This window comes from Etheostoma spectabile, chromosome 11, assembly GCF_008692095.1.
Source record: "Etheostoma spectabile isolate EspeVRDwgs_2016 chromosome 11, UIUC_Espe_1.0, whole genome shotgun sequence".
Lineage (NCBI taxonomy): Eukaryota > Metazoa > Chordata > Actinopteri > Perciformes > Percidae > Etheostoma > Etheostoma spectabile.
The window spans coordinates 5,958,073-5,970,669 of NC_045743.1; positions in this window are offsets into that span (position 1 = coordinate 5,958,073).

Sequence of the window (12,597 nt, forward strand, 5' to 3'; positions counted from 1 at the left end):
GCACATGATGTGAGTAGTGCTCCAATTATCTGATGACATTGCCTACAATATTGTTTGCTTTTTTAGAAAATTGGATTGTTGATTTTCTCAGCAGCTGCTAAATTATTGAACAAAGCTATCATCACACCAGCAGACCAAGTATTTAGAGTAATAACACGGTTGTTGTGGTATTAATGGACCCTTCCATTAGCCTCTGTGAAGGCCAGAGTAACACCTGCATCAACAAAAACACATGCGCATGTACACACAAGCTCACAGGCACACATGCTGTCACACAGTTGTGGACCCTCATGGGAGTTAGCTGTTTTTCAGCAGTGGTCTGAACATGTCAGGAAATGTGCTTACACCATGGCAACACATGCTGGCTCAACAATATTACAGACCGTGGCTGGCCTTCAATGTCTCAAGGGATTCCGGATTAAACACAAAATCACATATATGAAGCACTATGGTGACAGCATGTGTGAAGGATGCCGCAGAGCTCTAAAGACTTTGCCTTTGCTGGTAAACGTCACAATTGAGATAGCATGTGTGTTTCCAACCTATTTGTGGTCCATCATCATGGGCAACAGTGGGAAAGAAACATAAAAAATGTAACTGTAAACTTCTCCAGAGAGATAAGGGACACTTTTGGCCTTTATTGTGTTTCATGTTTACAGTCTCTATTACTGACTCCTTTGCTCATCTATCAGCTGACAAACTGTAAGGTAAAACAACGTAGTGGCATACACATGGTTTGCCAGTATTTGATTTACTCACTGACCCAGTTGCCATTATCACTTCACTTTTGCACACAAATCTGCTAACAAAAACCAACCTATATTAGCCTGAACTGAAATTCACTGAAGAACTACTTAACATTTATTAAACTGACCCTTTGCTAAGGCCCACCTCCCTTAGTTACTGCTGCTAGTCTCTAAAACCTTCAATTCTAGAATGCAGTTTAGAATCCCGGCAATGGCGGATTTATCCTAGAAATGTGTGAAAAGTCTTTAAAGCAACGGGTCTTTGATTTAATTCAGTAATAAACAAAAGTAGTCTTCTCATTTCTGGCCAACCACCATTGATTTTGTTAGCCAAAATGATGACTTGCCACTTGCAGATTTTAAAACTAACTAATCAATGCACATTTTTATCAGCTAATTTGTTTTAAAGGTCCGATATATACTGTATTTACTGTAATAAATCCAAAATTGACCCCAATGCATCATCAGATATTAAGGAAACATGCTAAGTTTAAATTTTAGCGGTTCCTACTGTAATTCTAAGCCAAGGAAGTGTATCTGTCAGTTGTGTACAGAACTCCGCGTGAGCACAGGCTTTTATGACTGTCAATATAGCCAGCATCTAATGTTAGCTACTCTGCTGTCCTGCCAAGTAAAGTCTGGCTATGTGCGACAAGCGTCTAGCAACATTGTTGTGGATGCTGCGGTCTCAGCCTGGCAACCTCCGTGAACTTTTGAGAAGGGGGGGCAGGGGAGACGACTCTCTCCAGTATTTTGAATTTGTACTGCAGTAACTATTTTAAACACCAGCTATCAGTATTACATATTGCACCTTTAAAATTAGACCGCAGAAACACTGTCTTGAATATACACCAGATGACAACATACATGATGTAATGCTAGAAGACTCAGGCTCCTCATCTTTCCAGTATTATAAAGAAAAATGTAATTCAAATGTTATTTTTTTTAAATAACCCTATTTAGATGCTTAACATAAAGTAGAAAATGAACTTGGTCATGAACTTAGTTCGTGTGTCCATTTCTGTCCTTTGTCACAGTCTCTCTCCTCAGGCCTGCAGCATTTAACACAGACATATTAAGAGGTCAGGTTTATCATCACAATCATCTTCTAAATTTGTATCTGTTATAAATGGAGTTGTGGAAGAGATGTCTGATCCTTTCATCTTAATTAAAGATTCATATTATTTTCACAAGACACAGCTATGTTGTTGCCAGTGCATATGAGGCCTGCTTATTAGCTTTGAGGCTCTCTTGACTGAAAGTTCCCAAATAAACGGAATTGATTCTGATAGACCCATGCTGTGTCTAGTCTGTATGTATTAAAGGTTGACAGCGTGTAACTAAAGTAAAGGCATTGCTGATGATGAAGACAAGTGAAATCGTGGAAGGCAGTGGTACAGTAAAATTCTCTTATTTCAGTACCGTCACACATGATAGCTCGGATTGTCAGCCACCCAATTTCTTGCGTATCAAAGTAAAGGCCCATCTCAACCTGCAAGAGAGCTATTTCGTAGATCCCAAAGGTAACCAAATGCAAATGAAAATCTAATGACTCTCCCCTATGTACTCTTTCATATATAGGCCTAATTTATTCTCTATGCAAGGGCCTAATTTATTCTCTATGCAAGGCCACCCATGCGTTGAACAAATACCACAATGCTTTTGGAGGTTTAATCCTTCTTTCACACAGCCATTAGCATTTCACTGCCATTGATGTTTTGATTATTCTGGTTGGAATTTAATGTCATCTTGCCAGAACATCTTTTGCAAATGAATGCAGATTGAACTCACTTTAATAGTTTTTCTACCTACATAGTATAGTGTGTGTGAATATACATTCCATTACCCGAATCCACATGACCACACACACACAAACACACGCACGCACGCACACACACACACTCACACTCACACACACTCACACACACACACACACACACACACACACACACACACACACACACACACACACACACACACACACACACACCACACTCAATGTTTGTATCTACAAGGTATTCATTAACTAGTCCTTATTCTTACCCTCTTGTTGAAACCCCATTAAACAGAGAATTAATGTATGAATCTAAATAAAGATCTGTGCTACAGTGTCAGTCACACTGATGGAAATAGACATTGTAGACACAAGTATTAGATTAGATTCAAGATTAGATTCAACTTTATTGTCATTACACATGTACAGGTACAAGGCAACGAAATGCAGTTTGGGTCTAACCAGAAGTGCAATAGCAGTAAGTGCAGGATATACAATGGTTCCGTAAGTGCAAGACATGGATATGTAATGAATAAATATAGAAAAGAATACTATTATAAACAGAGTTTTACAGATGGGTTTGTCCTATGAATACAAAATATAGATAACAGGTATTGTGAGCAAGATTTACAGCTAGGAATTTGGTGGATATTACTATAATTGCAAATTTGTTACAGATATGTGCAAACAGCATAATATACTAATGAAATATGAGGCTACAGGAACAAAAGCCTCAACGCCATCGGTCTGACCTCAAGCACCCTGTCCCCTTATCTCAAAACGTCTGACTGGGTTTCATTACTCAGTGCACTCCTCTCTTAATTGTCTAACACAATCATTATATCTGACATTTAGAATTGTGCTTAATGTATGCACAGTTAGGCCCAATCTTTATCAATTACCATGATCTAAATTAAACCAATGATTCACTTTGGAGTAATTGATCAAGATCTCTAAACCATGTTCCTATTTGCCACACTGCTGGATACATAATGTGTTTAAAAATGATTACAAAGATATGAAATCATGTGTTGCCCAGTAATGTTGTACATGTTTTATTGGGATGCAGTGTGGTGTCTTAAAGAGAGTTTCTTTAAGGATAAAGCTGTCACTATTGAAAATGTTATGTATTTGTCAATGAATCAGATGAAAAGGCATAAACCAGTGAAGCAATAATCTCTCTAAATACTTTCCCTACCCCATCTGCGGCTCTCATCCCAAATAGGTTAAAAATATATAGTAAAAAAAATATATAAAATGTATAGATACGTGTAATATATAATATTTTTTATTAAAAAAAATCACTTACTTAGGGAATCAATCAATGATAATCAACACACATTTGGTGCTCTAGTGAATATTTGGAATATTAGTACTGTTTACATATTTACGTGAAATTAACTCATGTTAATTGTAACAGAGGAACATCAGAATCAGAATCAGAATGTTTGTAGAGGTGTATGGCACAGAGGAATAAACTATATCAAGCTTTGACTACACAAACCATGCGTAAATTAATTTAATAATTATAGGATTTGTTGGCAACAAGGAAAATGTCATGGAAAATGGAAATTGCCATACCACACTCAGTATTTTGGTGTCTGTGGGTAAAAACACTGACAATGTAAAAATTCTATTTTACTGACTAAAAATCTCCGGGTAGGGAATGAGTCCTTACCTCAAGTGAAGGAGTTTAAGTACCTTGGTGTCTTGTTTGCGAGTGAGGGGACCATGGAGCGTGAGATTGGTCGGAGAATCGGAGCAGCCGGTGCGGTATTACATTCCGTTAATCGCACCGTTGTGACGAAAAGAGAGCTGAGTCAGAAGGCAAAGCTTTTGATCTACCGGGAAATTTTCGTTCCTACCCTCACCTATGGTCATGAAGGCTGGGTCATGACCGAAAGAACGAGATCGAGGGTACAAGTCTCCCTTAGAGATAGGGTGAGAATCTCAGTCATCCGAAAGGAGCTCGGAGTAGAGCCGCTGCTCCTTCGCGTCGAAAGGAGCCAGTTGAGGTGGATCGAGCATCTGGTCAGGATGCCTTCTGGGTGCCTCCCTAGGGAGGTGTTTCAGTCACGTCCTGCTGGGAGGAGGCCTCAGGAAAGACCCAGGACTAGGTGGAGGGATTATATCTCCAACCTGGCCTCGGAACGACTCGGGATCCCCCCGTCGGAGCTGGTTGATGTTGCTCGGGAAAGGGAAGTTTGGGGTCCCCTACTGGAGCTGCTGCCCCTACGACCCGATAGCGGATAAGCGGATGAAGATGGATGGATGGATGGATGACTAAGAAGGAATTATTGGCTTGAAGCAGTAGGTTAAAGATTCTGAGTTCTGATTTCTTACAGATTATGAGGAAAGAAACCTTATGTTGTATGATGGCTTGGTGTGTAAGGATGTTTTGGTCCAATATTGTTGATTTGGGATGTAGACAACCATAGTTGTTAGAGCAACAGGGGGTGTCAAGTACACAAGGAGGATTTTTCCTGTCTTCTCTGGCAATCAGTCCACCCCCTCACATCCTCCCACCCCCATGGTTGCCAAAACCACTCCACTACTCCTATATAGCCATTACCCACACAGCCAGCCTTTGACTATTTACCCTACTGTATATTACACATGTGATCTTCTGTGATTTCCACCCACCGCACCAGAGCAAATGTGTGTTGTGAGAAATATGGCACCGAACCTTCCAGACTTTCTGAAGATAACCCACAAGAACCCTTTTTTTAACATGGAGATATGTCTGAATCACTGTGACAGAGGAAGATGGACGCTTATCATTCTGAAATGGTAAATATTTAAGAGCTGCAGGCCTGCAACCAATATAAGGGAGTGAGTAGAGAGGATGAGGGAAGTGGAGTGAAAGTAAGAAAGATGAGGAAGGGGAGGGTTGAGCGATATGAAACTATATCCTTTCAATTTCAGTGTTGACTTTATAACATATTCATCTGATGATGCAACCATTATGTATGTGTGTGTGTGTGTGTGTGTGTGTGTGTGTGTGTGTTTGTGTGCAGTGCATCCAGTAATCATACATATTATCTATCACTTCCACTTTAATTGCACACAGCCAAGAGAGGGCGGTCTCATATCAATAATTCTAATAATACATGAAAGCAAATTATCATCTTTCAAATTATTTGCTTGAATGCTCTCTCTGGTGTGTGTGATGAATGTACTTATATATGTATACAAGTGTCTGAGATATGCTATTATGACTGATTTTTTTATTAGCATAGCCTGTGTTATTGCATAGCCTTGTCTGTGCATGTGTGCCTGTAGCTGTGCATCATGTGTGTCCCTTTATAGGTATATATAGATTTTCATTATAACCTCTATCAACGTTCAATTATTAGATACCATGTCTCAACCCGTAGCATGTTGCACTTCAGGTAAATGTAATTACAGTTCTGTTGTGTGTGTATGTGAGAGGCATTCAACAAATTATTTATGTTATGTGACTTTTTTTGTACCCTGACTATTACTATTTTAAAACCATTATAAAACAAGACAGAATAATATAAGAATAAAAATAATAACTGTTGGGCTATCTGGTATGCTTCCACCTTTATACAGAATGCCATCATGTATACAGTACTAAAGAAAAGAAAAAACACAGTAAACCATAGATGATACTAAAGACATTAAAAGCTAAATAGCACCCCATGATCATTTGCATTTGTGACTACATGAAAATAGCAATGATAGTTCAAAGTGAAGATTCAAATCAGGGATGTTGCAATTACATGTCATGCATTGTAGACCACTAAGCAAAATCTATAGAACCTGAATGGGGACATTAGTGAATGAGTTTTAGAGTGCTGGAAATATACAGTACAACTGCACTAAAGGATGTGATGAAGTAACTAAAGCTGTACATGAGATAAGATAATAACCTACTAATGGCACCCGTAGAAAACAAATAAATGCAAAGGCTAATGCTAGATAAACAACCATACTTCACAGTCACAATAAACAGGGGTTGGTGTTGAGTTTTTGTCAGCGGGAATTAACATGCTTGTGCACAAACGGCACATAATTGTGTTTCTTGTCACTGGTGATCCTTTTTTGGTAGGGGATGACCTGAGAGAGTGCCATCTTCTCATTTGTGGCAAAGGGTCATCAACATCTCATTTGAACACTTGATTGGCTAATTATTCTACATGCATAATTTAACATTGTAACCTCTCTCGCTCTCTTCTCTGTCTTCAGATATGATTAGAACCACACACACCCTTGCACAAATGTATGCTGGAATTGACTGCACAGTAACACCATTGTCTCTCATTTGAATAAAGTAGCACTTACTGTGCTATCGGCCACTGCTCAAAGGTTTTTTGCAATGTCCTACTTCTTATGAGCCCGGATCTAATCTGGTAACAGTGTTGTGTGACATGCAGTGTGTATGAGTACATGTCTGCAAAAATACATGTGTGTTTGCAGTGTGTATAACACGACAAAAAAAGGCCAAATTAGGGAAAATGTCTTCTTACATGATTGAAAACATGTGAAATCACTTATGTGATTCCATGGTGCAGTCATTTCAGAGCATTATTATACCTTATATGCTGTTACAATCATTGATGTAATAAAGAGAACAGGATACCCTGATCAAAAATGGCGCCTCATTCATTCATATGAAAGTTGCTCTCTGGGCAAATACTAAAAAGACTGGTTTCAAATATGAATGGGATATAATAATTGAATCATACGGCTCTTTTAGATTTTCCAAATGTTATTAGACAATATGGATGATAATAAAATATCAAAAAGAGTAATTTTGGGAGGATTGTGTTGATCAGAAAAATACATTTTGTGTTTTACAGTCACTTCATTTCCAATGATTGTGTATTCCCATGATGACACTCGGTTTGGTAAGGTTCTGAGGTGAGATCTAGAGGGACAACAAACGTGTGATAAACACTGCAGTGCCACCTCTTTAGGCAATTCTCTATTTCCTGTCCTTCTTTGCCATATTTATTGATCTTTTTCATTAATCATCCAAAATATGAAACATATATCAAGAGAAAACAGGGTGAGGCCATACTAAGCCCTAGGCAAAGGGCTTAATTAAGGAAGTAAAAAAAAACATCCTGTGGCACTGACAAAGCATTACATTCAGTCTGTTTGACTTGTGGTCATCACACAAAGCACAACAATGTGATTGCATGCAATGTTACTCATTTTATTGGGTTTTGGATAGACTCTCCAGTGCACTCCTTACAACAGCAAGTCCGGAATTTAAGTTGCCTGCGGGAACTACCACAAAGACAGTTTTGAGCACTTTGCCAGGTGTTTACAGTATATGTCAGTCTGTCTGTAGACAGATTTTGTCACCACAATAGCATCACAACCGTAAAAGATCTAGTGCCGCAACTTTACAGATGTGTAGTAGTTTAGAATAAAGGCAGAGTTCAAAAATTGGTGTGGTAACAGCATGGGCACCGGGCACATGTACACACGCACGCATGCAAGCACTGTAGCACAGATCTTTATTTAGATTCATACATTAATTCTCTGTTTAATGGGGTTTCAACAAGAGGGTAAGAATAAGGACTAGTTAATGAATACCTTGTAGATACAAACATTGAGTGTGTGTGTGTGTGTGTGTGTGTGTGTGTGTGTGCGTGTGTGTGTGTGAGTGTGTGTGTGTGTGTGTGTGTGTGTGTGTGTGTGTGTGTGTTTGGGTGTACATAATCTGTTTGTCTTGGTGAAGATCAGTTCCAATTTAAATACTGTAGATGCCAACCACCTTTCTTTAGATTTCCTTCTGCTGCCATGTGGACTGTGTGATTAACGCTGAGGAAATATCATCTACACACTGATTATCAATTACGTTGCAGTAAACAAAAACTATCACTACCATGTTCCATACGTTGCTTACATTTCCCCCTATAATTGATAAACTTGCATGTTATCAGTCTGATGACTGATTCAGTCATCAGGAAACCGTTGTCATTCCTGTGATGGCCTTAGATGTCTATATGTAAACAGTCATTCTGTTTGAACATACACACAAAGCTTCTGGGTCTGTAAACTGAAGCCTTTAATCTGCATAGCATTTAGGATTTCCAGAAGGGGGTGACTCCACTGGTTAAAAAAAAGTTTGCTTGTATAAAAGTCTATGAGAAAATAAACCTTCTCACTTAAGCACCATTGTTAACCATAGACAACACTGGCTTGGCCGCGTCATCCTTCCCGGCGCCATTCTCCTCCATCCTACATGCCCACATCCAGTTTCAAAAAACTAAGATGGCGACGGCTATATGGCAATGGGAGATGTCACTGATGCTATCTATTTTTTTTTTTTTTTTACAGTCTATGCAATTAGATTTATATTTCACACACTCTCTGTCACAGTCATAATATTCTTGTTCTGACGAAGGCCGAAAGGGGGCTCATTTATCATTGTCATTTAAACCAAACCCTGTGACTCCAGATTAAGCATTATTATGACAAATGAATGATGATAGTATTAGGGAGCCTGAATATCATAGGCATTCATATCTGTTTAATCAAAGCTAAACAGAGCAAAGACCCTAACCCTAACCCATATTATCGTTAGTTTCTCTTCTAGTCAAATGAGCATGCTATGGCTGCACCTGACTGGTGTGTCTTCCTGTCCCTTTTAATGACAATATCAAATAAATATTTGTCTCAGTGACCTGTGAAATGAGAAAACTCAAGTCTTTTGAGTGTCTGTACAAGAAATCTTTAAAAAAAATAAGTTAAGGATAACAGTAAAGAGTAAAATATTCACAGTACAAAAAGGTCTTGGGTAGAACAGTCTCTGCAGCTCCACAGTTTTCCATCAACGTTCTCATCCAGGACCACCATTATTGCACGATGAACACTGTTATCCCGAATAGGTTGACTTTACTAAAAATTTGCATGGAAACCCGTTTCCTTAAACCGTCTAAGTTTTTACACAAGGTGAAACTTGACAAGTCGAGCTGTATTAACAGAGGGCGGTAAGTTGATGCAATAGACTGCACGGAAGGCTTGTGTCATTTGAATGCGCCGACAGTTTTGTTGTCAGTACTTAAAATTCCTCATGAACAAGACAGAAACTACACTCTACAGCTTTAAAAATGCATAGAAATATCACTGGGCTATAGACAAAATAATTAGTTAGTACACACACAGAATTTATTTTCCTTTATAGTAATGTATAATGTGTACAACACAAATATTTTACGACAAGGAGCAATGAACATAGAAGAACATAGAAGATTCACTCAAGAAAACAATGTTATTAGCTGGTTAACTGAAGTAATTAAAACTGTAATCACTTGTGCTGTGGCTCAATATAGGCGCGTGCAGTCATGTCCAATAACACAAAGAACTCCATCGGCACTCGCTGTCTTTCCTCCAGGTCAGCTGTGATCAATCAGCAAAAAAAAATAACTAGAAGAGAAATTTCAATTTTGCCTTTGCTTTATTGATTAGAGACTCAAGTCAATTATGGGTGACAACATGAGATTGAATGAAGCAATCCATATTGTGTGTTATTATAATGTGTTGAAGAGCAGAGAAAACGGCCTCCATTATCATTTACTGCAATGCCAGGTTTAAGAAATTACAAGGTTAGTAGGGAATGATGTTAAAATGGTAATAGAATTGAAAAAAAAAATATATATATGTATTTATTTATATATTAATATAATAATAATAGATAACTATAATAGTTATCCGAAATGCTTCCCTATATAACCAAGTGATATCACTAATTGTTATATTTCCAGTTTTCCACATTGTGTAGTTTTAACGCTTGTGTTTTGCTGACAACAGCTTTACTTCCTGATTCTTTGGGGTCCCACAAACCCATTCTCTGTATCTGTTCAAATATCAATAATTGCATAATGTTTAATATTTTTGCTTCATCTTTGCATTGTTTATGAATCCCATTAAAAACAATTATGTAGATTCGTACTGACCCTTACCTTTGCCACAAACTAAGTTTGCATTTGATGAAAGTAACAAGATATAAAAATGACCATTAACCATTGGTATTACTAGAAATAAGGAAATAGTTCATGTTTTATATGTTGTGTGTATATATATATATATATATATATATATATATAAATATTTATAAATGGGTTGTTTATAAAATTATTAATTAATTAATTAATTAATTAATAAACCCCAGAAAGGTCTAAGTCCCTGTCAGACCTCTTAATAACAAACTTTTATAAAACTCCAAAAGCAGAAATCCTAATCGAGTAATTTGGGATTTGGGAAGGGGTACTTCTGTGTTAAAACAACAATCAAAGACACCAAACATACAAATGTCCATTATTTTTAACTGTGGGGTGTCCGCCTCAGCAGACTTCTGAAACAAGTCATCAGTTAAAAATTATGTTTATAAGCAATTCTTTAAAAAAAGTGGAAGTAACGAAGCATCAAGCTAGTAGGCCTATGTTGTTTGAGGTATTAAAGTGAGCCCAGGGTCTCTAGCAGACTCTAACATAACATTAAGTTTAACTGAATATGCTGCCATTGCATCAGAGTTTATTTATCCAATTCAGTCTCTGACACAACGTTCCTGAAAAAAAACAACACAAATTGTCCCCTGCTCAGGACAATAAATATCAACAGGATGAAATTTAGATCCAAAAAATCTAAAGCAGAATTGCCCCAACACTACGATCAGACACCCGAGGCTTCGGCTATAATCTGTTTTGCCTATAATGAGATGAGGCAGAGGTTGGGTGAAGAGTGGGTGTGCTGTTTAGATACCACAATACATGGTTGTGCTGTTCATTTGATGGGGCCTCATGTGACAGTGAGTGGAGTATGACTGAGCCTAATCTTTACCCCCCCGTCCTTAATCTTATCTCATGAAATCGGCTATTCTAATCTGCTTTATGAAAGCTCATGAAAGTAATCGTTGCACACAGTGACAGTGCAGTGGGTGACTGAGACATTATGTGGGGCAAGAAAATCTGTTTGAATTTGAAGACCAGTCTTAAGAGCCTGAATGAGATTATGTCTTCAAAGCTACAGGCTACTCAGTGAATTTAGACAATTCATTATACTTTACTTTAACCCTATTTGATTGTTTGCTCACATTTAAAATCCCAGCAGTAACTTTACTTGCACTAGAGAAGGAAATCAATCCGGAGAAGAACCATGTTTCGAGAGGATGCACCCTTAAAGTTACACCCCTGTCCTTTCCTAGATAAATAAACCTATAAAGACATAGCAAGTTTATACCAGGAGCCTATGAGAGTGCCCATTTAAAGCATTTGTAAATCAGATTTAGTTGGCCGTTTAATTAACTTGTAAATTAATGCACCATGCTGTGTAAATGGGAGGGTGATAAATATTCATGTGATTACCTAAGAAAAGGGCAAGGACACATCACAGACACAACCAGATTGGGTTTACAAGCAGCACAGTTTATGGGCCCACCTTACTGGTATTTTATAGTCAGCTGATTTGCGTTTTTATGCTTCATGGGTTATGCAAAAAGAAAAAGTCACTCCTTCTGCCCCTGCTTTCACTTCACACTACCCCCACTCAGTTTTTGTTTATCTTCCCAGTGTCAGATCACGGTATTATACAAGGCAAATTTTAAATGCTTCCTACAGGGATAGTTGATTCATTATTTATCAGAGATTTAAAGAACTGTATGCTGTAAATGTTACTTAAAGCATTGCAGTCACAATACATTCATTCTGTAGTTGTTTGTTATCGGAGAGTGGGAAAGATCCAAGCCCACGTCTGTCATGAAGGAAACCTGATATCAACAGACAGGGAACCCACCTCATCCTTCAGGGAGATATCTAAGCCTCAGAGGTTTAGGCAGCCAGCTCTGCCCCACCTATTGTATCAATATGCCTTCATAGCACTTTATGCAAGCCTGAGGTAAATACAGTCACTCAAATAATGAAAAGAAAACAACTGCACCAAACACAAAATCTACTCATCACTAGCCATGGACCAAATTTGTAAGCTAAAGGTTATTTGAGGGACAGATCACAAGAGGGCAGTGCCTGATTTAATTCTTTTCTCATGGTGCCAGTAGTCAAATCATTGCTTCTGATGGCATAATTGACCTGCACAGGGCAT